Below are 25,472 nucleotides of genomic sequence, written 5' to 3' on the forward strand. Positions count from 1 at the left end.
GTTCTTCCTCTTTACTTTTCCCTCTGTCTGCTAAGTCTGGCTGGAAAAAAATAAAATAAAATTCTCTTAGTCAAAATGCTCCCCAAAATGAACATTTTCTATCTCCTTCCAATCCTGGTAATATCCTCCTTTATTTTTTCTTCCTCTCCATAGGAGACTTTCCCCTGGCTTCTCTGTTCTGTTTTACTGTATTTTAAATGGGGATCCCTTTTAATTAAACAAAAAGGAAAAAGAAACCCTTCAGTCCCATTCAATTCAAACCAAAATGGTCTTTCTCTCTTTCAAAGAGACTCAAGGTACAGTTTAGGGTTGGACTCATTTCATCAAGCGATGAGAACATTCGAAGCAACAGAAACAGCTTCACGACACATTTTCTTATTTCCCCTTGACTCCGATTTCACAAAGTCTGAAATCTCCAATTCACACACACAAAAAAAAGGTTCCCAGCACTTGAAAGAGCAGGCTTTTGCCCAAAAAAAGAGCAAAAGAAAACATATCATTGAAAATCTTCCAGCCTCGCACATAAAACATCTCCTCCGCTCCCTGCCTCTGTGTTACTCCCTCTGGCTGTCTAGAAACAATGCAAACTGATTTTGAAGGGTGCAATAATAATAACGTGCCACACACAAACGGCAAAGTTTGCTCAAAAGAGCAGATTTCTGCTCCAAAAGCGCAGGTTTCCTGCCTCCTCCGCTGATCCCACCCTGCACGGGGGCAGGCGCGGGCAGCGCAGCAGGGCGGCGCGGTGGCCGGGTGCCGACGCGGCCATCAGCCCCGGTCGGAGCGAGCTGCCCCGCGCCCCGGCACGCCGCCGGCCCCCCCAGACCCCCCCTCGCACGGGGAACGCCGCTGCCTGCGCACAGCCGCAATTCCATGTGCCGACTCCAGCCCTCATTAAAAGGCCTTTTCCATTCCGGATTTCTCCAATATAACGGAGCGAAAGCACTGACCTGTCAGAATGGTCTTTTATTATGATTCATTTATGCCATTAATGTAATATCCTCCTCTTAGATTGCTTAGTTATGTATTAATATTTTAAGAAACTCGGCATTTTTTTTAGTTCTTCATTGTCTAAAACGAGTCGCAAACTCTCCGTGTGACAGGATTTTGATAGATGATATTTTTAGCTGTGATCGCATCTTGATATTCTGACATTAGGGACATGTTTTTAAAATATCTTATCACGTGCATTTATCTTATTTTCATTAATCTCTGTCTTCCCAGTTATCATTTTGTTTTTATTGCAGGCTCATTAGTGCTTGCTGTAAGTCTCGGGCACGTAGAAGGCATTCATTCACTTCTTGTTCATAGCAAAACCACAAACGGGAAAGTAAAACATGGATATAGGAAGCCCAAATGATCAGTGGATGTTTTGGGTTTTAATAAAAAACACTTCCAATGAATTGCCTTGCTGAGAGCGGCGGGGCATTACTACGTCCAGCCTATTTTAGAGGTTTGAAGAAGGATATTGAGGATTCAGGAGAGAGTTACAGGAATGAACCTGGAGAAATGCGAGGAAGCGACAGACCACAGGGCCTTGACCTGCTTGATCCATCAAAGCGATCGAGAGCGACGCAAGCTAAAGCGCCAAATAGCCGCCACCAGCAGACGATACCAAAGGGCTTTTTAAACCTCACAGAAACGGGGCTAAACAAAACCACCACCTGCAAATCTCGCCTGTGTGCTGCAAATCAGCGACTGGCAGCGTGTTTCCAACCGCGCGGCTCAGCCGGGCCGAGGGGAGCCAGGCCCCCACGAGCCCTGCAGCCCGCACGGCCTTTTCGCTCCCGCGACGCCAGCGGCGACGCAGCCGGCGAGGCCCCCACGCCGAGTCCCAAAGCCCGGCGGTGTCCAGAGCGGCCGCGAGGTGACACGGGCCCCGGCCGAGGAGCGGGGCGGCGACAGGGAGCGGCGGGCCAGGACGTCTCATCGCCGGGGGTAGCGCGACGGCCCCGCTCGGCTGATGAGCCGAGTCGTTTTCCTCTAGAAACGAGATGGATGATCCCAATTATATTCTTCCAGCACTGATTTAATGTAATGTTTTATTAATAGCAACAATCAGAGGAAAGCAAACAGCTCATTCCGAGCGCGCCGTTCCCCTCCTGCGTTCGCTTCCCCGCACCCAGCTCCCCTCTGAGCGCGACGCCAAGGCGTACAGGGGCAAGGACGAGGGGGGGAAAGTCACGCGCCGAACAGGGAAATGGCTCGTTAAAGCCCTCTTGACAAAATTATCACAACTGTGACAGCACTGTCTTCGCTCCCATTCTGTGCGGCTTGGTTGGAGGAAGCTGCAAATTGCTGGTTCGTTTCCTTGGACGTGAAAAGACCGGCCAGAGCTTCTCACTGTGACAGGCAAAACTAATCCGTGGTTCTGTATTGCTGCTTTTTTAATACTCGGCAGGAGCAAGAGGAGGGACACGGCAAGGCTCCGAGAAGCGGGAGCCCTTGCATGGAAAGCCTGGGGTTGGCTCCTGCCTCCGGCCCCGGTCGGGGTGCCGCCGAGCTGACCGGTAAGCACCCAAGACCTTCTCTCACCCAGGCCTCCCAACACGGGGACTTTCTCCCTGTCTGTCCGAGAAGCGGGACAGGCTTCGCATTGCATTCCCTCCGCTGGAAGAAGATGGGGGGAAACTGGATTTTCCAAGGCGCCGGGTGCCGGCAGGGCTGGCGGTTATCGCTCCAAGGTGGGCAGGAGGCAGCTGCACTGCTGGCGGGAAGGTGGACACGGGTGAAAGGGGGGCAAGCCCGAGCCCGCCGGCCCCACCGGGGCAGGGGACAGCACCCTCATCCCAGCCGCAGCTGGTTGCTGCTAATACCCTTCCCTGCGCCACGCTTAAAAAAACCGTAACGCAAAGAGTGGCCAAGCCATCCTCAAGTCAGACGTTGCCATGTGCCAAAACTAAATCCATCCTCTGGGTTCCTTCGCCCCTCAAATCCTCCTTTTTTTAAGCAGCTCTCCATCACCTCCCTGTCTGCTCTTGCATTTGGAAGCCTTGTTTGCTTATTTATTTATTTGATTGCTTGTTTTAATAGTAATACAAATCCCTCTAGGCCAGTGGTGATAAACTCAACGGACATGAGCTTTATGTAGTTTATAATTCCAATTTCTGCTCCTGGCTCAAACATGGAATTTAAAGTTCTCTTCAATCACGAGTGCTCTACATTGTGGCTAAATGATTTCTTTTCCCCCCAGAGAACCATTAATCAGGACCATGATCTAACATCTCTCTCTCTCTTTCTCAAACTATTCTAGTGAATTCTTAAAAGAAAGGGGTGAAAAAAAGGAAAAGGGAGAGAAAGATTAAAGGGAGCAGGTGTCACATTTATCTTATTTCCAGCGCAAACACAATCAACAAGTGCCAGGCTAAAACCAGACCCTAAACAAAACCTGCAAAATGTTCTCTAAATAAATGATTCTTGGCTCTCCGCTGTTTGCTTTTAATTTGCAGGCATCCTCCGAACGCTTCTGCCGAGCAAGAGCAGCTTCGGGAAGGAGCTCAGCCGAGCTGGGTCCCCGGGAAGGTTTCTGCCGGCCGCGTCCCCGCGTCCCTCTCTGTCCCCCTTCCCTCTTCTCCCAGGTCGCCGACCGCCATCCCAAAACCGCCGGCACCATCTCCAGCACGAGGTCTGTGCGTACATCCCATTTAACCGCCGCTGCAGGGACACGGGGCTCAGGCGGCTCCCAGGCCTGGGCCGAGCCTGCACGGCTCCGAGCAGCCGGGCGCCCCGGGAGGGTGTCTGAGCACGAGGAGCTCTCACAGCACCAGCGCAAATTCCTCAGCACTGATCAGAAACTCCAGATGTATCCAAAAAAAGTGTTTCTTCAATTGGAAATTAGAGATTTCAACAAAGCAGGCCTTTGACAAAGATGTTCAATCTTCTATGGAAGGGATCAAGAAAAAAATCAAACCACACTATCAGCAAAAGAAAACCATAAAAATCCTTCCCGGAGTCAAAATATTTGACTCAGTGCTACAAATTGAAAAGGAAACTATTTGTGAAGCTTTTGTGAAGCTTGGCATCGCCTTGAACCATTGCACTGCCCCACGGGAGCTGCTCTTTGCACCTGGTGACCACATTTTCTTCTGTGCTTCACCTTCCCAGGCCAGACCACCTCTACTATACTATATATATATATGTACACACACACAGGTCCTGCAGGAGACTGGTCTCTGCGGCAAGGAAACTGCAACACCACCCGGGCACTGCAGCAGCATCTCCAGCCAGCGCACAGGTGTGTTTTAATCCCGAGTCCAGTCTGAGGGAGCTTTGAAGAGGCGGCGGACCCTGCTAAGCCAAAGTTACAAAGCTGGAGTAAAAGCCGTGAGGAAATCTGTTCATTTTGTCTCCGTTTTCCTTGAGCAATTACTAGGGCAGCGTGTGACCCCACGCAGCAGGGGCAAAGTGCAGTCCCTCCCACGCATGCGACATGCAGGCTGCGTCCTGCAAAGTGCATGACACCCTTCCCTCTCTCTTCCATTTATTTCTAATAACTCAACTGCAAGCACTGCAGGGGAGCAAGGAGCTCCTCCTGGATGCCTCTGCGCGTAGAGGCAGCCTGCGGATATGATTTCTGTCCAGGCTGAAGAGAGGAGTCCTTCCATTTTCCAGCCTTCAACAACATGAGGCTTAAATCCTGGGTCAGACTGCTAAGGGACCAGATTCATTACTGTCCCCTGGCAGCTCTGTGCCACTCTGATGGGGCAAAACGGCTGTAAATCTATCCGAAAGGATTGCCCTTGGCCATTTCATTTCGCATCCGATGCAGCAGAGCAGGAGACTGGTCCCAGAGCTTTGCTCCTTCCTCACGATACGCCAAAACTAGAGAAATTTGTCCCCACAGGAGAAAATGAGGGGAGCATGGCAGTTTTGATATAACGGCAAGGCTGGCCGTTCTGCTTGATACAGCCACCTTATAAAATAGTCACAATAAATATAATCAGGCAAAGAGTGTGGCCTGGCACCGGTCCCTGCTGTCCCTCCTCTGCTGGGCAGCTGCAATTTACTGTTCACACCAAGACGCTCGATGCCTCCCCGCACCAGCCGCTTCCCCGGGCGCTCAAGGGAGTGCAAAGGCCCCCAGAGCTGAACGCGGCGGCAGCAACACCGGCTGAATTTCAGGCTTCAGAGAGACGTCCTTCCCCCAGCCGCGCTGTAAAGCCAAAGCTGAAATGCAGCGTTTCCATTTAAAATTGAAACGTACTGTGCGAACCCATGCAAATAGCCAGCCTGTTTGCAGCCACAGGGGAAGGCTTTTGTTCTGCCCCAAGACTGGAAATTTTTGTTAAGCTTTTTTCAAATGTTGCAAACAGCTGGATGCTGCAGGAGATGGAAAACCAGGCTGTGCGCACGCTCCGGCCCGGCGCCGCGCGTGCCGTGTGCGGCTGTTGCAGCCACCTTCCCCGGGCTCGGCGGCAGCAGCTTGTTCTGCTCAGCGCCCAAGGTCCCCGGTTCAATCCCCGTCGTGTCTCCAAGACGGCGGCTGTCACGTGTCACCGGTTTACACAGGCAGAGCAAGGGCTCTCGGAGGATTTGTGCACTTTGTGTCCCAAAAAACAGGAGGAATTCAACCTGGGCATCTCCCCTTGCTGGGAGCCCGGCAGCCTACCCCGTCCTTCACACATGGGACTGCAACATTTTGCGGCAGGGACGCGGCAGTGGCACTAAGCAGCGGCTGGGGATGCTGTCCCGGGTGCCGGTCCCCCAGGTGCTGTGCTTAAGGGTTCGACAGCAGCCAGAGCAGCTGCTGCCGTGTTTTATTCATGCACCTTGTCTGGGGATGCTGAGTAGTTTGGGGCCAAGAGTGGAGGAAAATGAAAAGTAAAAAGCTGTCATTTCGCAGGCACAGCATGCTCTGCTTGTGGCTTTACCAGGCTTCTGGGCAGCGGCCGGGAGATTTCTGCCTGCCCTTCCTTGGGCTACAGGGTGGCAACAGCATGATTTCCATACCTCTCCCCACCGTGCCATACGCTGCCCCTGTACCACATGCCCCGATTTTAAAGCCATCGCTCCCGGCTCCCTGGTGAGCCGGAGCATGTAAATCCGGGCTCTTTATGCCAAACAGGCAAAACCCTGGGTCTGAGGGTTTCCCAGACCAGTGGCATTCATCCTCTTCTTCAGTCCTGCCCACCGCTAGCCTGTTTCCATCCCCATTGCTCTCCCGTGATGACAAACCTCCTCCTCGAGCATCGTCCCCCACCAGCTATTTCAACCCTAGGCTCCCTACGTGCTGCTGCCAAACTTGCCTTTGCCCCAGTCTATCCCAAAGTCCCCCTTGTCCCTCCAGCCAGCAGAGTCCGGGCGGTGCGCTGCCTGCAAGCTCCTTGTTTTGTGCTCAAAAGCACATGGCCATGGGCCTGTGGGTGGGAAATGATCCCACATCCCAGCATCTTGCTCTGCCATGACCGATGGTAGCTGAGAACATGCAACTCATTTCATGGATGCATGATGCAAGGGGACCAGAAGGGGAAAGAGGCCCACTGATGCTCTAAGTGCCTTACTGATTTAGCTGACGCCGGCAGATCCACACAGCCCATAAACTGTATGATTACATTTATAGTTATGTTCTTACTAAGCGAAAAGCGAGGTAGGAGATTAACCATGTGGAGGAGGAGGAGGAGGAGGGGAGCATGGCAGCAGGACCCTAAATCCTGGGGAGCTAATAAAAGTCGAGGGCAACGGGGAAGAAACCTTGCTCCACCAGTGGTGGTGAGCTCCACCACCGCTGCCCGCTCCAAGCCGGACAGGGCTTCCCAGCTTGGCCTCCAGCTAGCAGGGAGCAAAGGCTCCGCTCTGCCGCAGCCTCCAGCCCTCGTTAAACCTCCGCAGAAGAGGCCACATTTTGAAAGCCAAAACGTTCCTTGCAGAGGGAGGCAGAGGGCTTGATAGGAGAGGAGGCAGGAGGAACTAAAGTGCTCTTACAGCAAAAGATGGGAATTGCTTGATGAACTCTTGTGCAGCATTGCTGGAGGGCAGCCACATCCCGGAGGAAAGCTGCTTGTCCCCGCACGGCAGCCCGCGGTCTGGAGGAGAAGCGAGCCGCAGAGAAGCGCCAGCAGCCCCCTCGCCCACGTCTGGAAATTCCCCGGTACCGTCGGTGTCCAGGCAGCCCCTTCACGCGAGAGCCGAGCGCCTGGGGGCTGCTCGCCGCGGCGAACCCGGACCCCTTCTCGGCAGCGGCTGTGCCAAAGCCCCCCAGGGCTGGGGGCACAAAACGACCCCGAGGAGGGTAACACAAGCAAGCTCTTGGGCTGTGCGCAAGGTGATGTCCTGCTAGATTCAGGGGAGAAAAAAAGCTTAACGCAAACGGGTAGCAGGAGATAAATACGACAGTCCTGGTGCCTTGGCAGCCGGTTGCTTGATGGAGAACCAAGCTGCCCCAGCCGGAGACGGGGTCAGAGCCTCCTAAAGCCGATTCCACCTCCGCAGCCCTCACCGGCCCCGCGAACAGACGCAGAAACACCCGGACCTGAGCCGGCAGGAAGGTCGGCACGGAGACGCGCACGCGAGAGCCCAGCCAGCTCCTTCCCCGCGAGCTCCCGCAGGAACCGGCAGGCTCCGGAGGGCGCAGGGGATTGCGGCGCAGCGGTTCCCCGCGCGGGGATGAACCACACTGCTCCGATCGCTGAGAGCTCAGCGACAGAGTTATAGACGGCCGCGTGCGGAAACTGTGAAGGGTGTGAATGCAACGGAACAGAAGAATTATGTAGAAAATAAAGGTAGTTACAGTTGCTTCAAAACATTTTCTCAGCTAGGGCTCAGGGTTTTTAATCAACATTCTTTCTGTTTTTTTATTGCAAGTTCTCCGTTCTGCCAAATGTTTGCAGAAGGAAAAAGAAACTAAAGGAAAGAGAGAAAAACAGTTTTAGCTGCCAATCTGTTGCTTGCAGAGCCCTGAAAAGCACCCTGAGAGACAGACGGGCACGCATTATAAAAAAGGAAAAGGATTTAGTGCATCCTCTATGCCGAAAACCCTTTCTAGGCCCCTTCCCTCCTGAGCCCTCCCATGTCCCCAGCAAGCTCTGTGTCATTAAAGGAGGTTCCAGCCCGCACCAAACTCATCCTAAACTTCCTGCGTGCTCCGGAAAGCCTGGCTCACCCCTTCCCTCTCCAGGAAAGAGTCTATTCCGGTTTACGGAGGCCACAGCCCCTCTCTCCCCGCCGGCTCTGGCAAAGGCTGCTTTCGTTAGAAGCAGCTGATGGGGCTCTGCCCCTTGGGATGCTCAGATAACGCTATCCCCAGTTCAGCATTGTTTTTTCAAAAACTAATTTTCTTCTTAAATGCTTCCTCCTTGCTCCGTGCCAGGAGTCTAGAAGTGGTACAACTGCCTCCAAAGTCATGAAATTTCACAACCGCTGCAAAAGGAGATGCTCCTTCCTCCCCCCAGCCGGCAAAACCGGCATTCCCTTCCTCTTGCTTTCTTGTTGTGGAAGACAGTGATTTCTCCCTTTTCCCCAGAACCACAGGGCTAGAAATGCGTATTTCTCCTCCTGCTCAGCACAGGGACTCCTGCAGAGTCCCACGATGCCAGCGCTGGCCGCTCAGGCCAACCAGGACGTATGAAGACACTTGCCATAAAGCTGCCAGAGGTGACAATTTTGGGTTGTCTTCAGTGGAGGACAGCTGAGAAGTCTAAGCGCACCCTTGCCTCAGTCTTACCAGACCAGAAGACCAAGCATGAGCCTAAGCACAGGGAAATCCCCTCCCTAAGGCCACATGGGCAGAAGAGCTAAGATAAAGATAGATAGATAGATAGATAGATAGAGATAGATATATGTATATATCCATATATATATATGCACTTGTCAAGCTAGCTGAGGCTCTGAGAGGAGAAAGCTGCCAGCCTTCCACTGCTTCACCATGCAGGGAAAGAGAATTAGAGGGGCAATGGGGAGAGAAACAGAGAGAAACATCCTCTAAAGCTTGTTTTTAAGACATCCCTTCCACCCAGGGGCTTGTTTTAACAGCCCGTGCTGCACACTAGATACGTCCCCTTTTATTTACGATGATTATTATGGGCTGCTGCGGGGTCCCCCAGATCCCAGAGAGGCAGCGCTGGCTGCTATTAAGGCATTTTGTCTTTCTCTAAAATCACATAAAGACCTTCCCCGTGCTTCTCCCGCTGTGCAATAAAAAGCAAAAGACAATCTGCGGCTGAGCTGGCTGCTCTGTAGCTGGATCGGCAAAGCGCCTCGTTAGGCACAATAAAGTGCTCTCCTCAAACCCAGGACGATCACCAAGGCCAGGGCAATTGGGCCAGGCCAAAAGGAGTCCTAGTGCAGGGCAGGGCTGGGCGGCGGTGACCACGGCGCCCGTGAGCGGAGAGCCATGGGGTAGACACGGGTACAGACATGGGGTTTCAAGTCGTTTCCCTGCTTCCTGATCCAGGTGAGGCCATAAGGAGATGGGACCGGCTTGCCCGGGTTGTGTCCCTGTCACTGAGCGGAGAGCTGTCACCCGAGGACGCGGGCTGGGGGCCGGCACTGCCGGCGCGGGTGGCAGCCACGGCTCACCCAGCCCCTCTGCGCGGAGCTCGCCGGGCTCCAGTCCCGGCCTCGGCTTTGCTCCCCGCAGGCAGGAGCAGCGCAGCGGAGCATGCGGCCAAGCCAGCCAAGAGGCATTTCGGAAAATTAATCAGTCCAATTGAAATGTGATTGATTGAGGATTGAAAGCCACAATCCAGCAAACCCTGGAAACTGTAATAGTCTAAAACCCTCTTAATTTTTAATGTTCTTTCTCTTTTTTTTTTTTTTCCTCTTTTCCCCTCATGGAGGTGGCTTCACGCCAGGATGTTTATGTGTAAACAAGTCAGCTCTCTCCCAGCTGACTTGGGGCACCCGGTCCAGGGAGGCTTTGGAGAAAGCCAGACCAGCCCTGCCCCATGCTCCCCAGAGCATGCACTACCCTTCCTGGCCTGCTACCCCTCAACCCAGCTCAAGAAACGTGCCAAGAAGGCAAAAACAGAGGAGAACATCCTCATGGCATTAAGCTTGCCAGACACCAAACCTGGAAGTGGGAGTCCTGCTCCTCCAAGTCTGCAAATATCGTGACAGCAATGGTGACGCCAACAAGCCCATGCATCCCCTCCGGTCACGCAGCAGCCGCGGAGCCCCCGACACTCGGAGCTGGGCAACGGAGAGGAGCGATTTGCTTGGACATCAGTTTCAGTGGTGACATCTCCTTGACGTTGAGGATTGTCCTCTAACATAGTCAGCAGACCACTGCCCTGAAACTAAGAGCAAATCTCTGTGTCTGGCAAGTCAGCTGTAATCCTAAATGCAGCACCACAACCATTTGGTGCAGCAGCGAAACCAGGATGTCGTACACAGAGAGCGCCAAAAGCAGCGACGGAGGACGTGCCTTGGGTTAGCTACTCCTTGAGGCTCAGCCCAAAGCTACCTGTCAAGTATTTTGCCATTGGAGCAGCTCTGTAATTAGCAATGGATGTGAGCATAAGTTGCGACTGGCTGCCTGGTGCTATTAGTGTGAAAATATTTCTGTTTTTAACAGATCTATTTTGATTTTTGGCTCCAAAGTGAAAATATCTCTATTTGTTCAACATTTGTTATTGGTCTAGGTTTGTAGGGTTTTTTTTTTTTTTTGACACAGTGTCAACATTTCTCAAGTGGGAAATAAAAACAACACAGTTCAGTTTAAAAAAAGACCAATTTTCTGCCAGCAGCATCAATGGAAATGTTTCATATAGGTCCCGATGAAGAAATCTGAACACATGCCATCAGACCCAAGCTCTGACCTCTTCTAATGGTTGTTGTTGGACTGGTTTCTTGGGGAAAAGAGGCCTATAAAATCACACCTTCTCTGTGTCTGTTTGTTGCCTTTCCACCACCAGTCCTGTGGCATACCTGGGCATATTTCAAGCACAGATGGGATGAGATCTTGGAGATAATTGGGTTCTGACGAACTTCTTGAAAATCAGAGTCCAGATCTGGATACATTTTGTTCTCTAACTGAAGAAAAGGTGCTGAGCTCTTATTAAACACAGGAGAGTCTCAGACAGATGACAGCCCCTAAAATTTCCCAGCTGGAGGGCAAACTAGCAGGAGGAGTTTGCACCTTCCCTGGTCTAAAGTCCACCAGTGGAGTTCAAAATCTAATTTGAGCAGGAGCAATAATTTCCTCCTGGCTTGTCTGAAGTGCCCTGCCCTGGAAGTGCCCTGGTGTCACCAGTATGATGGCGTTTCCCACTACAGCTTGGAAAAAGCACCCAATGTCAGGCCAGCCTGGAAAACTCAATGAAATGAGGAAAAAGCAAGGAATCTATCTTCAACCTGGGGCCATAACTCAGCTTCCTAGTGGGTTTTCATTGTGGATTTTTTTCTGTGGGACTGTGGGGCTTGATCTCCTGGCGGTGCTATGCGACACCCCGGTGTCCCCGGTAACTCTTGCTGTTCCCTGCATTTTGGCCAAAAGACGTATCAAACCTGGCTGTGGCATTAAGGCCCCTGTGCATCTGTCACAGTGCTGGGTTGCTCCAGCCTTTATTAGAACCGTTTATTTATGTCCCACTCTGCCCCGAGAGCCTTTCTGAAGTGTCTTTGCTATCTCCAGCAGCTCCTGTTAAATCTGGAAGACAAAGTGTTAGCTCTCTCCATGAGGGTTTTTTATTTTTAATAAAACTTGCTTGTGCTGTTCCCCGAGGGACTTGTTGAAGTTGCTAAAGTCAAAGATAAAATGTTCTAGCTGCTGTTTCCTGGAGAGCGATGCTGTGCTTTCTCGTGAAACTTCTTTAATGAACATCTGTAAAGGACAGAGACAAGACCAAGCCTCAACGTGCGGTTCAAGTACCTTTGAACTCTGGAGATGCCGGTGGCTACATCCAAGTCCATTCTTTCCAGCTCTTTTTCTGACGGTTTCTAATGGGCTGAAACAAAACTTGAAAGGGAACAACCTGAACGTGGGAGAAAAAACACAGGTGGTTTTGCCTCCGTGCTTTGCGGCTGTCTTCCAGCTCCCTGCCAGATCTCAGAGGCTTCACGGGGCCCCTGAGGAGGTTCAGTCCCGCAGGACTCTGATGGTGCAGGGACCACATCATTCCTGCGCCAGGCAAGAGGCAAGCTCCCCGGATCAGGACGCATCACACCATGAAACACCGCTGTGGGCAAAGACAAGCCCAGGCCCAGAGGCAGCTTAGCTCTTGGTTACTCATCAAGGCTAATTAGCTCATACCCCGTGCTGGGCTAACGAGGCCGTGCTCTTGCTGGTCTTGGAGCTAGCAGTTGCTCAGGGGGTCTCCGCCCTGCATCATGCCATGCAGGAGAGACATGCGCTTACAGAACAGGGCTCCCTCGCATGCCACTTTTGACAGGGAGAAAATGAATTTCACCCTCATCAAATCCTTGGCAGAAAATGTCAACTTGATGCCAACAGGAAAGAAAACCTAATAAATGAAAGGAAGCACCAATTCCTTTTGGATGGTTTGAACTGTCAGTGTTTTCTGGGCTAAAAGTTCACTTTTTATTATTTTTTAAACTCTCTTCCTCTGCTGGGACCAAGCAACACCCCCGTTAGACATCTTTCCACCAGTATCCATGAGTCCACACCATGGGTAACAGGGTTAATATTGCTTTGGCATGAAAATCACATATCCCCAGTGCCCAGGGCCATCCGTAGGTTGCTCGGTCAGGCTGCCTCTCCCGTGACACACGCAGTCTCCTCTTTCAGCAGCGGGTTGCCGTATGTCGCTACCGTCTCCCCTCCGTCATGCTCGGGGCACTGGCACCTGCGGAAGGACCCTGGTCCCCAGAGGCGGGTGCTTGTCCCCAGGTTTTCTCCCCAGGGCCACTGCAGAGCCTGTCGGACTGAGAGTATTTCAGCAGCCAGCTGAAAAGTGCTTCCACCCTCCCCAAGCCACCCACTACTGGGGAGGGGGACTTAAAACGAAAAATCACATTTTCTATGGAAAACAGTACTTTACACACAGATATAAACTAAAGCTCAAACCCAATTTTCTATTCAAGGAAAAGTTTTGATAGGAAGGTTTAGCTGACCCACTCCAAACTTCATAGAGCCCCTAAACCCTAAATTACAACCCCCACCAGGACTTCCAGCTTTGTACACGTCCCTCCTGATCCTACGAGTCAGCACAAAGGCTGGGTGGAGAAATGGCTTTCTTGGCACCCAGATCTCTTTTCTGATTATTATTCTGGTCATTCACCCTCTTTCTCTCTCAATCTTGAGGAAGGAGCAGTGATTTTGTGAGTTGGAATTTGGATGTTTTCCCAGCCTTTTTTTCCCCCCCTCCTGTTAATTAAAACTAATAAATCTGCTCAACAGAGTTTGCAGAGCAGGGGGACAAGGTACAGTTATCTTGACACAGCAAGGCCATCTCGCTCATTCCTCCACATCTCCTACTTATTTAATTTATTCATGTATTTATTCAGTGCTTGAGCCCATGCCAGAAATACGCTGCTGATCTGAATTTCTCGTCACCGCTACATGCTGTCTCCTTTGCTTGCTTTCCCAGGGAAGCAGTCCCACAGGAGCTAGTAATCATCAACAATTATCATGCTATGCTTCCCCAGACGTAATCACAGATAATTCAGAGTAACCTGGAAGCAAAGGGAGTCCATGTCAGACAGGACCTACACGGTCGCTTCCTCCTCACGTGCCATATCCCCCCGAGTGCAGAAGGTGGTGAGATCTTAGGTTCCAGAGAGGTGCTCAGAGAAGGAAATGTGGTTTGAACTCATTCTCGCCTCAAGGACTCATCAGGGAGGGTCAGAAAAAGGGGTCAGCTGCCCACATGTGGGTGTCTAATGCCACCTGAGACTTTACACAGCCCACCTGGTCTCCCAGCCACCCCAGAGAACCTGGGTTGCATCAGCCAGCCCGGTGAAGATGGCTCGGACACCCCAGGGTGTCCCGAACAGCTCTAGATGCCGATGTCCAGGCACCTGAGTTATCCCCCCGCACCCCTCTCCAGCACAGAAAATGCTTCCGCCAAGAGGACGCAAGCAGTGCCCCTATCGGGTGCCGGATCTGCGGCAGGATTTTGCCGGAGGTGCTGCCCATCCCTGGCTTTCCGACCAACACACCGAGGTCTCCTTCCCTCCCGGAGACGTGGCACGTGGTTGTCGGTGGAAAGCGGGTCGCGGTTTCGCCCTCCTCCCGCCTCACCCCACGCTCAAGGCCACGAGGCACCTGCAGCGCGGAGGGGGCTGACGGGCCGGGCAGCCGAGCGGGGCGCGGGCCCCACCGACTGACTTCCAGCGGCAGAAGTTTGGGCACAGCGGCTCCGCTCCGAAGGGCTGCGCGGATGGCAGCTCCGGTAGCTATGGCAACCAGCCGGCCTTCGCTGCAGCCGCCCAACTTGGCCAAGCCGGGCTCGCGCGTAGAAACGAAGAGGGACGGCAGAATGCAGATGACCTGCAATCCCTCCAAGCCCTTCCAATCGATAGCATATTAATTTTAAACCGCGGGAGTTAGGCGAGACGTGTGTAAGGATGAAGGAACGAATCCCAGGCAGCATGGATGACTGGAAAAAACGCAGGGGAAAGGTCCACAGAAGAAAAACAAGCCGACAGCGCATCTCTTCCACCGCCCCGACCTCCAGAAGAGGCCAGGCTAGCGTCAGCCAGAGGGTAACAGCTTTAACTGGGGATTCAAGTACCCTCCGCAAGAGCCGTCGCTTGTCGATGCGCGTGGGGAACGGCTACGCCGCAGTGGCTGAGACAGAGCACACCCATCCCTCTCGCTCGCCCATCGCCGACACGTCGGCACGACGTCGCGGGAGGGCAGGAGCTCCCACCGAAGCGGGGCTGCGCCTCTCTGTGCGGGAGCAGAGCAGAACGGCGCGGCCAAAGCGTCACCAACGTCAGCCTTCGCGGCTGCGTTTGCCAAGGCGACAGTCCACGTTCGCCTGGAAACCACCACCATGAAATATCACGGCAAAACGCGAGTCCAGCGAAAGAGCGGCGAGGTGCAGGCTGGGCCGCCCCGGTGACCCACTGAGCGCTCTCCGCACCCTCCCCTCACCTGCCCTTCGCGGCGCTGGGGCGGTTCTGCCCTGCCGTAGTCCCTCTCCCGCACACCAGACTTCGCGTGGCCACAGCTCCCGTTGCTTTGGCTCGCTGAGGGCTGTTCAGACAATCTCTAGTGCTCCTTTGGCCCTTTTTACCCCCAAAGTTCAAAGCACTGCGTGAAGTCCTCCATTCCTGCACTACAGAGGCGGAAACTGAGGCAGAGGGCAAGAGACTTGCTCCAAGTCGCCCACCGATGACCAGTGGCAGATGTAGGAACTGTCCCCAGGACCCCGAGTCCTAGTTTTATACCCCAATGAGGCAGGTCAGCCTGGAAATCTGTTTATGAAACTATTTTTTCTTTCTATTTCAGATGGCTTTTCAGCAAAAACTAAAGGAAAAAAATGGAAAATTCGACTTTTGGAAGAAAAGTTATTATTTTCTTTGCAGTAAACCCCTTGCCTCAGCTTTTCAATGAAAACTTCCAATACATTAAAAGTGCTTAAATGTTGATTTTAGAAAATTGGTCACCGATTTTTGGGAACAATCGCTTTTTAGAGGAAGCTGTTTATACAGATAACCACAATCCTTCTCTCACTTCAAGCAGCATCTGTTGTGGGAGAGAGCTGAGATGGCAAACATGCTCCCTCTCAATCCATCACCCAGACGCAAGGAAGGAAAAAGCACTCAAGTTAAAGGACAATGTTTGCATAAGAGCGGCTGGGCCACAAATCAATTCACACTGGAAATCTGGAGACGGTTTTAACCAGAGCGACGGATTCCTGGAACGATCCTCCGGTGGGATCAAGTGGATAAGAAACATTATCCTTTTTAAGATGGAGCTGGAACAGATGAGTAAATTCATGAAGAATCGCACTTGATGGAGCTGTCTTTGACTTGAATGAATCAGAAAGGTCTGATTTCATATTTCTGTTTCATGCCAGAGGTCTCTCAGCAGTTAGAGCTCTACTTAATGATCCATGGAAAGTAACTTAAAGAACATTTGCTATTGAATTTCCCTAGTCTTTCCCATCCTATTTGCATTTAAAACTAGTTTTCAGATGCTGTGCGTGGGACAAGACACATTTCTATTCAATATCTGTCCAATTTTCCCTGTTGCAGATTCAGTCTGGCTGCGCTGATTGCTATTGATACAGATGGAGTTGCGTGAGCATCCAGCGTTTTCTTGTACGCTGGCCCAGGAAATCTTGCAGGGAAATAGTTGCTGCAGGACTGAATGTGCTGGTAGAGCCAAAATGTGCTAGGGTGAACACGGTGTTTCGATCACCGAGAAACTGGGGGGTTTGAATCATTCCCCTTTCTTAAATGAGGACAAAAAAAGAACTTCTGGCCAAACCATGAGTAGCTACTTCAGAAAGAACTGAGCTCAGGTAGCAAGAAACGCGGTGCTTTGACTGTTTCAAAGCATTTCTTTTCAACCTGCATGGCCTTTGTATCAAAATGCTCCTATTTTTTAGAATAAATTGATTTAAATTTTAAAACAGCAGGAAAAGTCACTTTGAATTTTAAAAGAAAAAAAAAACATTTGAAAATGTCAGAGTGGCTGAAGAGGGAAAGCTATCGACAGGCAACGCCGAGAAGGCTAAAGCCTCTTTCACTTAGGCTTTACTAAACAGATCAACTCTGAGTTGGTGTCTGACACAATTAATGTGACGGAGTAAGAAATTGGGCTAAGGAGGGACAGAAGAGTTTAGAGAGCACTGAGCTAAGGCAGATGTTTTCGTGTCGGCTGCACCATGCCAGCTCCATCCCGGGAGATGCTCGGAGAACCACCGGCAGCGAGTGCAGAGCCAGCGAGGTGATATTTGAGACCGTGACGCTGCAGAAATGTAGAAAAGGGCAGATCTAACACCTGCCTTCTAAAAAGGGAAGAGAGGAAAATTAGTTTGTCTCTAATTTTCCAAAACATGCTGAAAGAAAACAAAGTCTATGCCAGCACCTGGAAGAACACGGGAAAATGAGTAACAGCCAAAATGAATTTGCAAAGAACAAATTGGGTCAAACCAATCTAATTTTTTTCTCTGACAGGGTGGCAGGGCTGGTGCTTGGGGGAGACGCGGGGATGTCATCTATCTTTGCTTTGGTAAGGCTTCTCAAGCTGTCTCCCATGACATTCTCATCAGCGTGCTGGGAAACGGCTCTATATTGCAATTTGGCTCTACCTGGAGAGGGATTATCAATGGTTCCCTGTCAGAGAGGAGGGATGCGTCTAACAGGGGTCTCTCCTGATTCTGGGACGATTCGATATTTCAATTAACCTCCCGGATGATGGAAGGGGGAGATGTTTATTAGATCTGCAGAGGGCTCACCCCAGGAAAGGCTACCAGCACTTTAGAGGACACGAAACCGATTTCAGACCAGACTAGGGACCCCGCAATGGGAAATTGGAGAATTAGCCTGAGATATCATATAAAGCTGATGAAATTCAGGGCTGACCGGCGCAAGTCTCGACGCGGAGGCACGGCTTAATCGCTCGCACAAACACCAGATGGGCGAAGATGGGCTGGGCAGCAGCTCAGCAGAAAAAGATCCAAGGTTGTATTTGATCAGAAGGGGAACAGACTGTGGCAATAAAAGGCAAATGGTTGCCTGCAGTGTTGCCTTAGAAATGGCTTAGGAAGAGTTTTCTTTGGACAGGGGGCGAAATAAAGACACTTTCTGGGACCTTCTGTCTGGATTTTCTGATCAATCATTTGTGTTCCGCAAAGCCAACCTTTGCTGCTGCTCCTTCTGGTTCGAATACACGGATATTTCCACCAGGAAGTTTCCGATCAGCTCCATTCACCGCGTGGAACGAGATTTGCATGCTGTGCCCGACACGCTCTCCCCCCGGCTCTTTTGATCTTTCACGCAGAGCGAGGGATTAGTATCGTTTCAACAGCATTTTCAGAAAATTGGCAAATGGCGCTTGCATCGCACTGGAGGACAGAGGTCCCAAGCCGGCCAGCCCGTTCGGGCAGCTGCGGCGTGATGGGGCTCCTCTGCCGGGCTGCGGGAGGAAGGAAAACGCAGCCGCTCCGGATCTGAGCGATGGCTCTATCCTGTAGCAACTCCGCTGTAAACACACACAGCGCCTAATAACTGCACGCACAGAGAGGCCGCGGCTAATAGATTGTACTGCTTGTTGTTACTGTACTAAGAACGTCCTGCTAATTTTTTGTTTTCACCAAATTTTTCACTTGAAATACGAGAGTGGAAACACAGCCGTGAGCCGCATGAAGAAGAGCGGCAGAGCTGCGGCTTCACTGGCTCTGTGGCACCGGCGGGGACCAGGGCTCAGAGCCCGCGGGGGCACCAGGCTCGCCGCCGAGCAGCTTTCGCCCCGCGCTCTGGGTCCGCGGTGCCCTGCAGTCCCTGTGCCCCAGCGCCGTTCCCACGCCGGATGGATAAGGAAGGATGCTCCCCGTCTTGGGAGACAGTGGCTTCTTCCGAGAGAGAAAGTAAGCCCATAACCAAGCAAATATCGTCATTTTTGGCGGCGTGGCGGATGAGCGCCAACATCAACATGGCAAACGCGGTTCGTCCCACTCGAAACCCAACCTCTTTGCCTCCCAAGCACACCCTCGCCCAGCCACGCTTCACGCCGAGCCCCAGCCTCCGAGCCGCGGGAAGCCCCGGGCAGCGGAGCCGCGGGACGCCGTCGCCGCTCGGCAGCAGCCGGCAGGGAGACCCGGGGAGCCGGGCGAGCGCGCGGCAGCGCCTGCAAGTGTTTAAACATGCAAACACACAAACCCTCTTACCAATCAGCACAGATGGAAATATTGATGCTTGCATTAAAAGTAAATATATTTTTAATTAAATCATTTTCCCCTTTGCCATTCAAGGGGCGTGAAAGCACTCATAAAATTAAACTGCTGCTTGAATTTTTCTCTCCCTCGAATTTTCTCTCTCTCTGCTCTGACACAGGCACAACTTCCCCCTTTCCCTTCCCACCAGCCCTACCCAAGGCACCGAGGTCTTTCGGCTCCTTAACCCCTTGCTGGTGCTCTGGCAGGTGCCAAGGCTCGAGCAGAGCCGTTCGCTCTCGCCGCCTCTTTCTCCTTTTCCCTCCCCCAGCCCCCAGCGCAGACACTGCTCCGAAGGGCTCATTAATCAAAAGGCAATTAATTCCTCATCACGGGGGCAAATAACAGATACAGACGTTCAATACCCTCCTTCTTCCACGCTTGAGCGTTTCTCTGATTCCTGCAAACTAAAATAAAAAGAAGCCAAAGCAAGAAAACACCAAATGATTAAATGCTTCATTAACATCCCGCAAGGCGGGCGGGGGGAGAGAGGCGGCAGCTGATTTATCTCTGTCACCAGGGAGACAAATAGTTTGGAGGGGCCGAAACGGCCGCCGAAAGAAGCGGGGTGCAAAGCCACGGCGAGCACGGCACGCGGGGCCGACGCGCGGGAAGCGGCACGGACGCCCGGCGGCACAGGGGCACGGCACGGCACCCCTGCCCGTGTCAGCTCTTTCTCTGCAAAACGGGACTTTTCCCCCCAAAATAGGAAAAAAATCCCTTTTCCTTCTTTCTCCCCGTTGCCCCGGGCTCCCTCCCTCCCTGCCGCACACAACATTGCTGCACTGCTCCCAGCACGAGGCCCTGATCTCCGTCAGGACCACTACACATCCCGACAACAACCCACTACCCTTAAAACATAACTAATGAGCAGATTCATGGTGTGGAAAAGAAGCTATTGCTCGTCGTCATTTTGTTGCTGAGGAGTCAAGCAATCGCGGTGAGCTTTGATATATAAAGCTGTTGATCCACTCAGCCTCAGTGTCCCAATCAATTAGCCGATGATCACTGCCTATAGGAAAATTAAGAGTAAACTATGATATTAGTTCTTTAATCACTGAACTTACAAAAAACACGGTGCACGATTCAAATGCTCAGTTGGTATCATTAATCATGGTTTGTAGCGAAAAATAATTTTATATTATTAAAGCAATTACCATGTAATCATTTACGTTAGCAAAAATTCATTAATCTTTATTCATTATTCAATCAGATCACATTATTTTAGCCTATTCGAACTTGCCATTTCAAAGTGGTGCAAAAAAAAAAAAGAAAAAGAAAGCAAAGAAAGTCACAAGAGAAACTTTTTATAACACTAAGCTACAAGGCTTGGCAGAAATTTGTTCCAAGCATAATTAATGCAAAGGCACCGGGTCTGCAGGGGGGACAGCGAGAACCTTGTCGTCCCCATCGTGTTTATTTGCTGCTCTTCTCTACCTAGGGCTGTTCTTCCCAAGGGCTCAGCACTCGCAACTTGGAGCAGATTTCTTCCCCTCCTATTTAGTCACCTGAACACACAGCCAGATTGCGTGTTTGGAAAGCAGCGGCTCTCCTTCCGAGCCCGATGGGCGGATTAGCGGAAAAGTCAGCTGCGTTGGAAGCGCGAAGGGTAACGCTCCCCGTCCCAAACCTGCCCCAGAGCCCCCTGCGTGGCCGCCCGTGCCCCTCCGAGAGCAGCGGGCCGTGCGGGCGAGGGGCAGCGCCGCTTGCGCCTTGCAGCCTCCGGCTCCGGGGGAATCCAAGCTGCGCAGGGAGCCGAGCGCTGCCAATCTGGGTCAGGCTCTTATCTGCCGGCAAGCAAAAAGGAACTGCCCCGACTTCTCTTTCTTTATCTTCTGAGATGAGTGGAACTGCAGTGCTCATTATTATAATTATTTTACTTTAATAGTCAAAGAGGTTAGCAAAGATCTTTTGATTCTATATCCATGAATTTATCTTGATAGTTTTTCCTCCATGGGGGAAAAAAAGGAGAAAAGCAAGCAAAGCTTCTCCCGGGGGACGGCCGCTGCAGGCTCCTCTGCACGCCACTCGCAAGCTGGGCGGCTGAACCCCGGCTTTGGTCGGTGGCAGGTTTTTCCCTGGCCCGCAGCCCTGCAAGCTCCCCTTTAAAATCTTCGTGCCACAATTCTGGGCTCAGATCCTGCCTTTTCTGCGTCCCTGTGAATTACCCCCGCTTGCCTGGGAGGCCGGACCCCCCTCCCGGCTGCGGCCCGCGGGGCTTGCACAGCACTCGTGCAAGGCAGTCCAGCACCCATGGTGTTCGCCTCCAGCGGGCAATTAATACATGTGTTAATTGCCCCCCTCCTGGCTTTGGGGCTGGCCGGCAGCCCCCGGGCCCTTGCAGGGCAGCGATCTCTCAGCCACCCTGGCCGCCTGGGGACACTTCTACAGCATTGCCAGGGCTTCTGCGAGACCTCTCTGAGCGTTGCCCCTTTCCTCCCTTTTTTTCCTCCTTTTCCCCTTTCATTCAGCGTCACTGGATGCAAGAGGCAATGAGGCCTCAATGTAAATAAGAAGAAAAAGAGCAATATCGTTTTCGTTTGGAGCACGTAACAGGTTGTCATGGGGAAGGCGTGTGGGTTTTCTCTGAAAAGGGAGCATCGCCGATGACCTTTGGAGAGCGTTTGCTCCGAGCCAGCTGCTGCGTTCACAACAGCCCCGGGCTCCGTGAATCCGCAGCCCCGCTCTCCCGTCTGCTCCGAGCGAAACGCCATGCAGCCCTGTCGCACCTCTCGCTTCCAAACCTGCCTGTCAGACCTCCATCTCCAAGCTCCTTCCTAGAGCCAGAAGAAGCCTCTAAGGCCCTATCCTCCAGAGCTTGGCGCTGCACGGAAGTCTCCGAGGCCCTGGGAAAATGCCCCTTTGCACCAGAGGTCCAGGGAGCACCTGGAATTTGCCCCAAAACGAGCCCGTAACACGGCTCCTCAGCACGGATCGGTAACGGAGCCGGAGCTGCTCCACCTCGAGCCTGCGTAAAAGCAGAGATACCTGTAATTGCAGCAAGGAGCCCCGCTTTGCTGGGCGGATAAAGCACAGGATCAACAGATCATGTTTCTTCCCCGTTTTTGGCAATGATTCACCAGATGATTTCAGGGGCTTTAACTCCCCTTGGTTTCTGGGAAAACTACAGGGGATAAATGCTAATGCCCCACCTCCGCCCAGCGCCTGGAGATCCCGAGATGGGCTGGACGGAGCAGCTCACGGCCAGTCTGCTTGGGGCTGCGTGGGGCAATCCACACAGACCAGCAGAAGGTGGGAACTGACTCAGACAAACCAGAATGTCCAGAAAACGCAGAAATTCAACCCAGCTGGACAGGGGGAGGTACAAGGCTTCAATGCGCAGTGAAAACACTTAATTCACCAGCAGTGCCCATGCGGACAAGCCTCCTGCCTTGCCCAGGCCCTGGCAGCGCAGACCCCTCCGTGCTGACTGCTGGGGCAATATCTCAGCCAAAGCTGCTCCTGGCATTTGCAGATTGCTCACAAAAACTCTCTCCAGCAAAGCACCTGGAGCTGGACGGCCCTGCCCATCCTCCCCTTGCACCCCCTCCACGCGCCGGCCCCCCTGCACGCGGGGACGTGCCTCCGACGTGCTCCCGGGGCACCTCAGCAGGGAACAGGGACGTCCAGGGCCGCCGGGCACGGGCTTTGCTCGGCACGGGGCTGAGCCGGGCTCCGAGGCGGAGGCGGGAGGTCTGGCTGCAGTCACGTCCCCCATCCACTTTGCAGGCTTGGTTTAGTGCATCTGTGGTACGCTCTGCAAGCAGCTTAAAGAGATTTTGATAGCATTGCTGGGAGAAAATGAACTTGTTAATGCTGCTATTTGCTGCAAAAAGGATTCACGCCCAGAACACTTTCTCGCAGCAATGATCATTTTTAGCTGGGAGAATGAATTAGCCTTCCACCGCAAAGCTATTTACATGGGGAAGAGGTCAGGCGGGCGCAGCAAGGTGACTATTTGGGGGTAAGGCCCTGGCCTAGCCTTGAGGAGATGCAGGTTTACTTCTCGCTTTTAATTCTCCATTTGCAGCCACCCTCCGCCCTCGAAACCTCTTTGCCTCAGCGCCCCAGCCCTAGCACAGGCAACGTTTCAATCAAAAAGACACCAAAAAGATGAGGAGCCTCAGGGCTGAGCGTATCCGCCATCCCCCACGGCAGCCCCCGAGGCCTCGTGGGGCCGGCGGGAACGGGGCCAGCATGGTCTCCGGGGGAGGATAAATGGGATAAACCAGAGGCTCTGCCCAGGTCCAGGGGGACCCGCGGAGGTAGAGCCTGGAGGCTCCCGCAGCCCGGCAGCCCCCCCGCGATCGGCCGCGGCCGGCTGCTCCGGGCTGCTCGGAAGGAAACGCCGCGAGCCCTCGCCGGGCTGTGAGCAAACTCCCCTCAACCGCACCGTTTATTTCCCTCTCCGGCTTCCCGTGCTACTAATTATCTGAAAGAGATTGATAAACCCGCCAGTTGCCGCTCTGGTTACAGGTCACTTACTGTGGTAATAAGAAGTGCAGAAATCAATAGCCATAAATAGCGGTTGGGAATCAAATTCCCCCAATGGCACTTTAAGCGCGGAGGTTTAATTACGCCGTCGTCTGGCGCCCGCTGCCCGGGAGGAGCGGGGCAGAGCCGGGGCGGCGAGCGGCACCCCGGGATCCGGCCCGTCCTTATCTTCCGTCGGGCTGCAGAAGCCCCCGGGAAGGAGGGACGCTGGGGCCGTTGAGGCTCTTCCAAAAGCAACACAGCTTCACACCGCATTTAGCTGCAGGCAGGATTTTAACGCTGCCTGGGCAATCCAGAGCGAAAGCTGCGTGTGAGTTAGAAACCGGCTGCTGCCAGCCAAGTAGGAACAGGTGGAAGGCATAAAGAAAACACAGATTCCTTTTTTAAAAAGCAAACGAGGGCTCACGCTTGGGACTGCTCACCCCCACGCGCCAGCAGGGCTCGGGGACGGTCCGCACGGCAGCAGGCGGAGGCCGTCTGCTTTCGCAGGGGTCGGGGATCTCACGGCACGCGAGCGAGTGGCTCCCATCCTTGGTGGCCTCGCCGGAGCCCCGCGGTCAGCGTCACGCTTGGCTTGAGGTTTCCACCAGTCATGGAAACGACTGCCAGACAGGTTGAACTGGGAAATTGGGAGTGTTACTGTTTATCATGGTTAGAGATAAACTACCAGACCAAGGCGCAGGGCAGCACGGGCTTTGCCATGCCCGGGTAACCGGTGGCCTTTCGGGAAGAGGTTTGGAGGCGAGGGAAACCATCCGCCTGTTCCCCACCACTGCTCCGAACAGCCGGACTCCAGCTGGAGCGGGGAAGAGCGGCACCCAAGGAAGAATTACTGGCAAAAAAGCCGAGGAAGACTGGCAGCGCTCACGTTGCAGAGTGCCCAGCTCTGCCTCCAACATCTGCTCAAACACCTGGGCCTGGGCCGGGGTCCCGGCGGCCCTGCCCAGCTCCCAGGGGGACCGGTGGTGCCTTTCCCCTGCCCCGGACCGGCATGATTGCTCCTGGCAGGATTCAGGAGATACTCGCTCCAGCGACAAAGTCTCTCGCTCGCATGCAAACACGCTGGGGTGGCCGCTTCTGCGCCCTGCCCGCTGCTCCATGCCATCCCCTCTCCCTGGGGACGGGGACGGGGGACGGAGCACCCAGCTCGGAGACGGAGGCTAAAACACTTTCCCTCCAGGAGCAGATCCCTCTAGCTATCAGGGTATAAATATGGTATGAGATAAATACTGTCACGGCACATTACCCTGGTCCTTCCTCACCAGTACACAGTGCAGACAGAGTTACACATCTATTTACATGTGCATATGTATCTCATTATCCTATATAAACTGTATATTTAACTCTCTATTGTGTATGCTTAATTTAAATGCAGCTAATTGCCTTCAGTAAATATATGTGGGGATTAACCATATTGAAATTAAATTCATTGGTAATCCCCTCGGAAATAAACACAGAAAACAAAATAAACACGTAAAATAAAAGCAGAGGGCACCGCAATTTTTATGTTTGGTCCTTGCAACCCTACACGAGGCTGGAGTTTTGCTGGAAAAGCGGATCGAGGTTTCCCCGCAGCGCGGCACCGGCTCCCCTTCCCGAAGCCCCCCGAGACGGCGGCTCCCCGCGGCCCGCGGCCGGCTGCGGCGGCGGCGAGGCTTTGGCCGGCACCGCTCTGCCCGCGGCGGCTGGCTGCGGTGGCCAACAGCTGGCCGGGCAGATTGGCGATGGGCTCCGGTGCCTTCCGCCCCGCGGCCACCGCTTCGGATACGGCCCCCATCGGCCCTGGCGCAGTCATTACCGCCGAGCAGATGTTTGATAGCGCGTGCGAAACGGGCTCGGGGGGCCCGGCCAGCCCTGCGTGCCGCGGCACGGCTCAGCGTCGACGCCGGCAGACCCCGTTGATGCCACCAGCCGGAGCCACGGATGACCGCCCCACGCCGCGGGCCGCCCCGGGGCTCAGCCCCACGCTGAACCCAGCCGGCGACAAGGTCTTCTCCCGGCGGCAATAAAACACGCTCTCTAAAAAGGACATTTCAGCTCTCCCCTCTCTTTCTCCACCCTGGAAAGACGTGCTGTTTGCTGCCCCTGTTATTCGCTGGAATATTTGGGGCTCAGGGTCCTACCTCGATTCACGGGCGCGAGAGGGATCTGCATTCGGAACAGGGAAAACCATCCGGAGCAGCGCTGGCGCAG

The 25,472-nt window shown here is 53.2% G+C and overlaps 1 long non-coding RNA gene across 2 annotated transcripts in view; it reads right to left on the reverse strand.

Annotated features, from left to right (window-relative positions):
* Nucleotides 1–23,334, reverse strand: part of LOC135330327 (uncharacterized) — a 45,609-nt gene extending 22,275 nt beyond the window's left edge. For both annotated transcript variants that reach the window (XR_010392286.1, XR_010392287.1), the window contains exon 1: nucleotides 23,271–23,334. This is a non-coding gene — a long non-coding RNA (uncharacterized LOC135330327). The remainder of the gene's footprint in view (nucleotides 1–23,270) is intronic.
* Between the last annotated feature and the right edge of the window lie 2,138 nt (nucleotides 23,335–25,472).

The sequence above is a fragment of the Dromaius novaehollandiae genome, chromosome 19 (genome assembly GCF_036370855.1).
Source record: "Dromaius novaehollandiae isolate bDroNov1 chromosome 19, bDroNov1.hap1, whole genome shotgun sequence".
In the NCBI taxonomy this organism is placed as follows: domain Eukaryota; kingdom Metazoa; phylum Chordata; class Aves; order Casuariiformes; family Dromaiidae; genus Dromaius; species Dromaius novaehollandiae.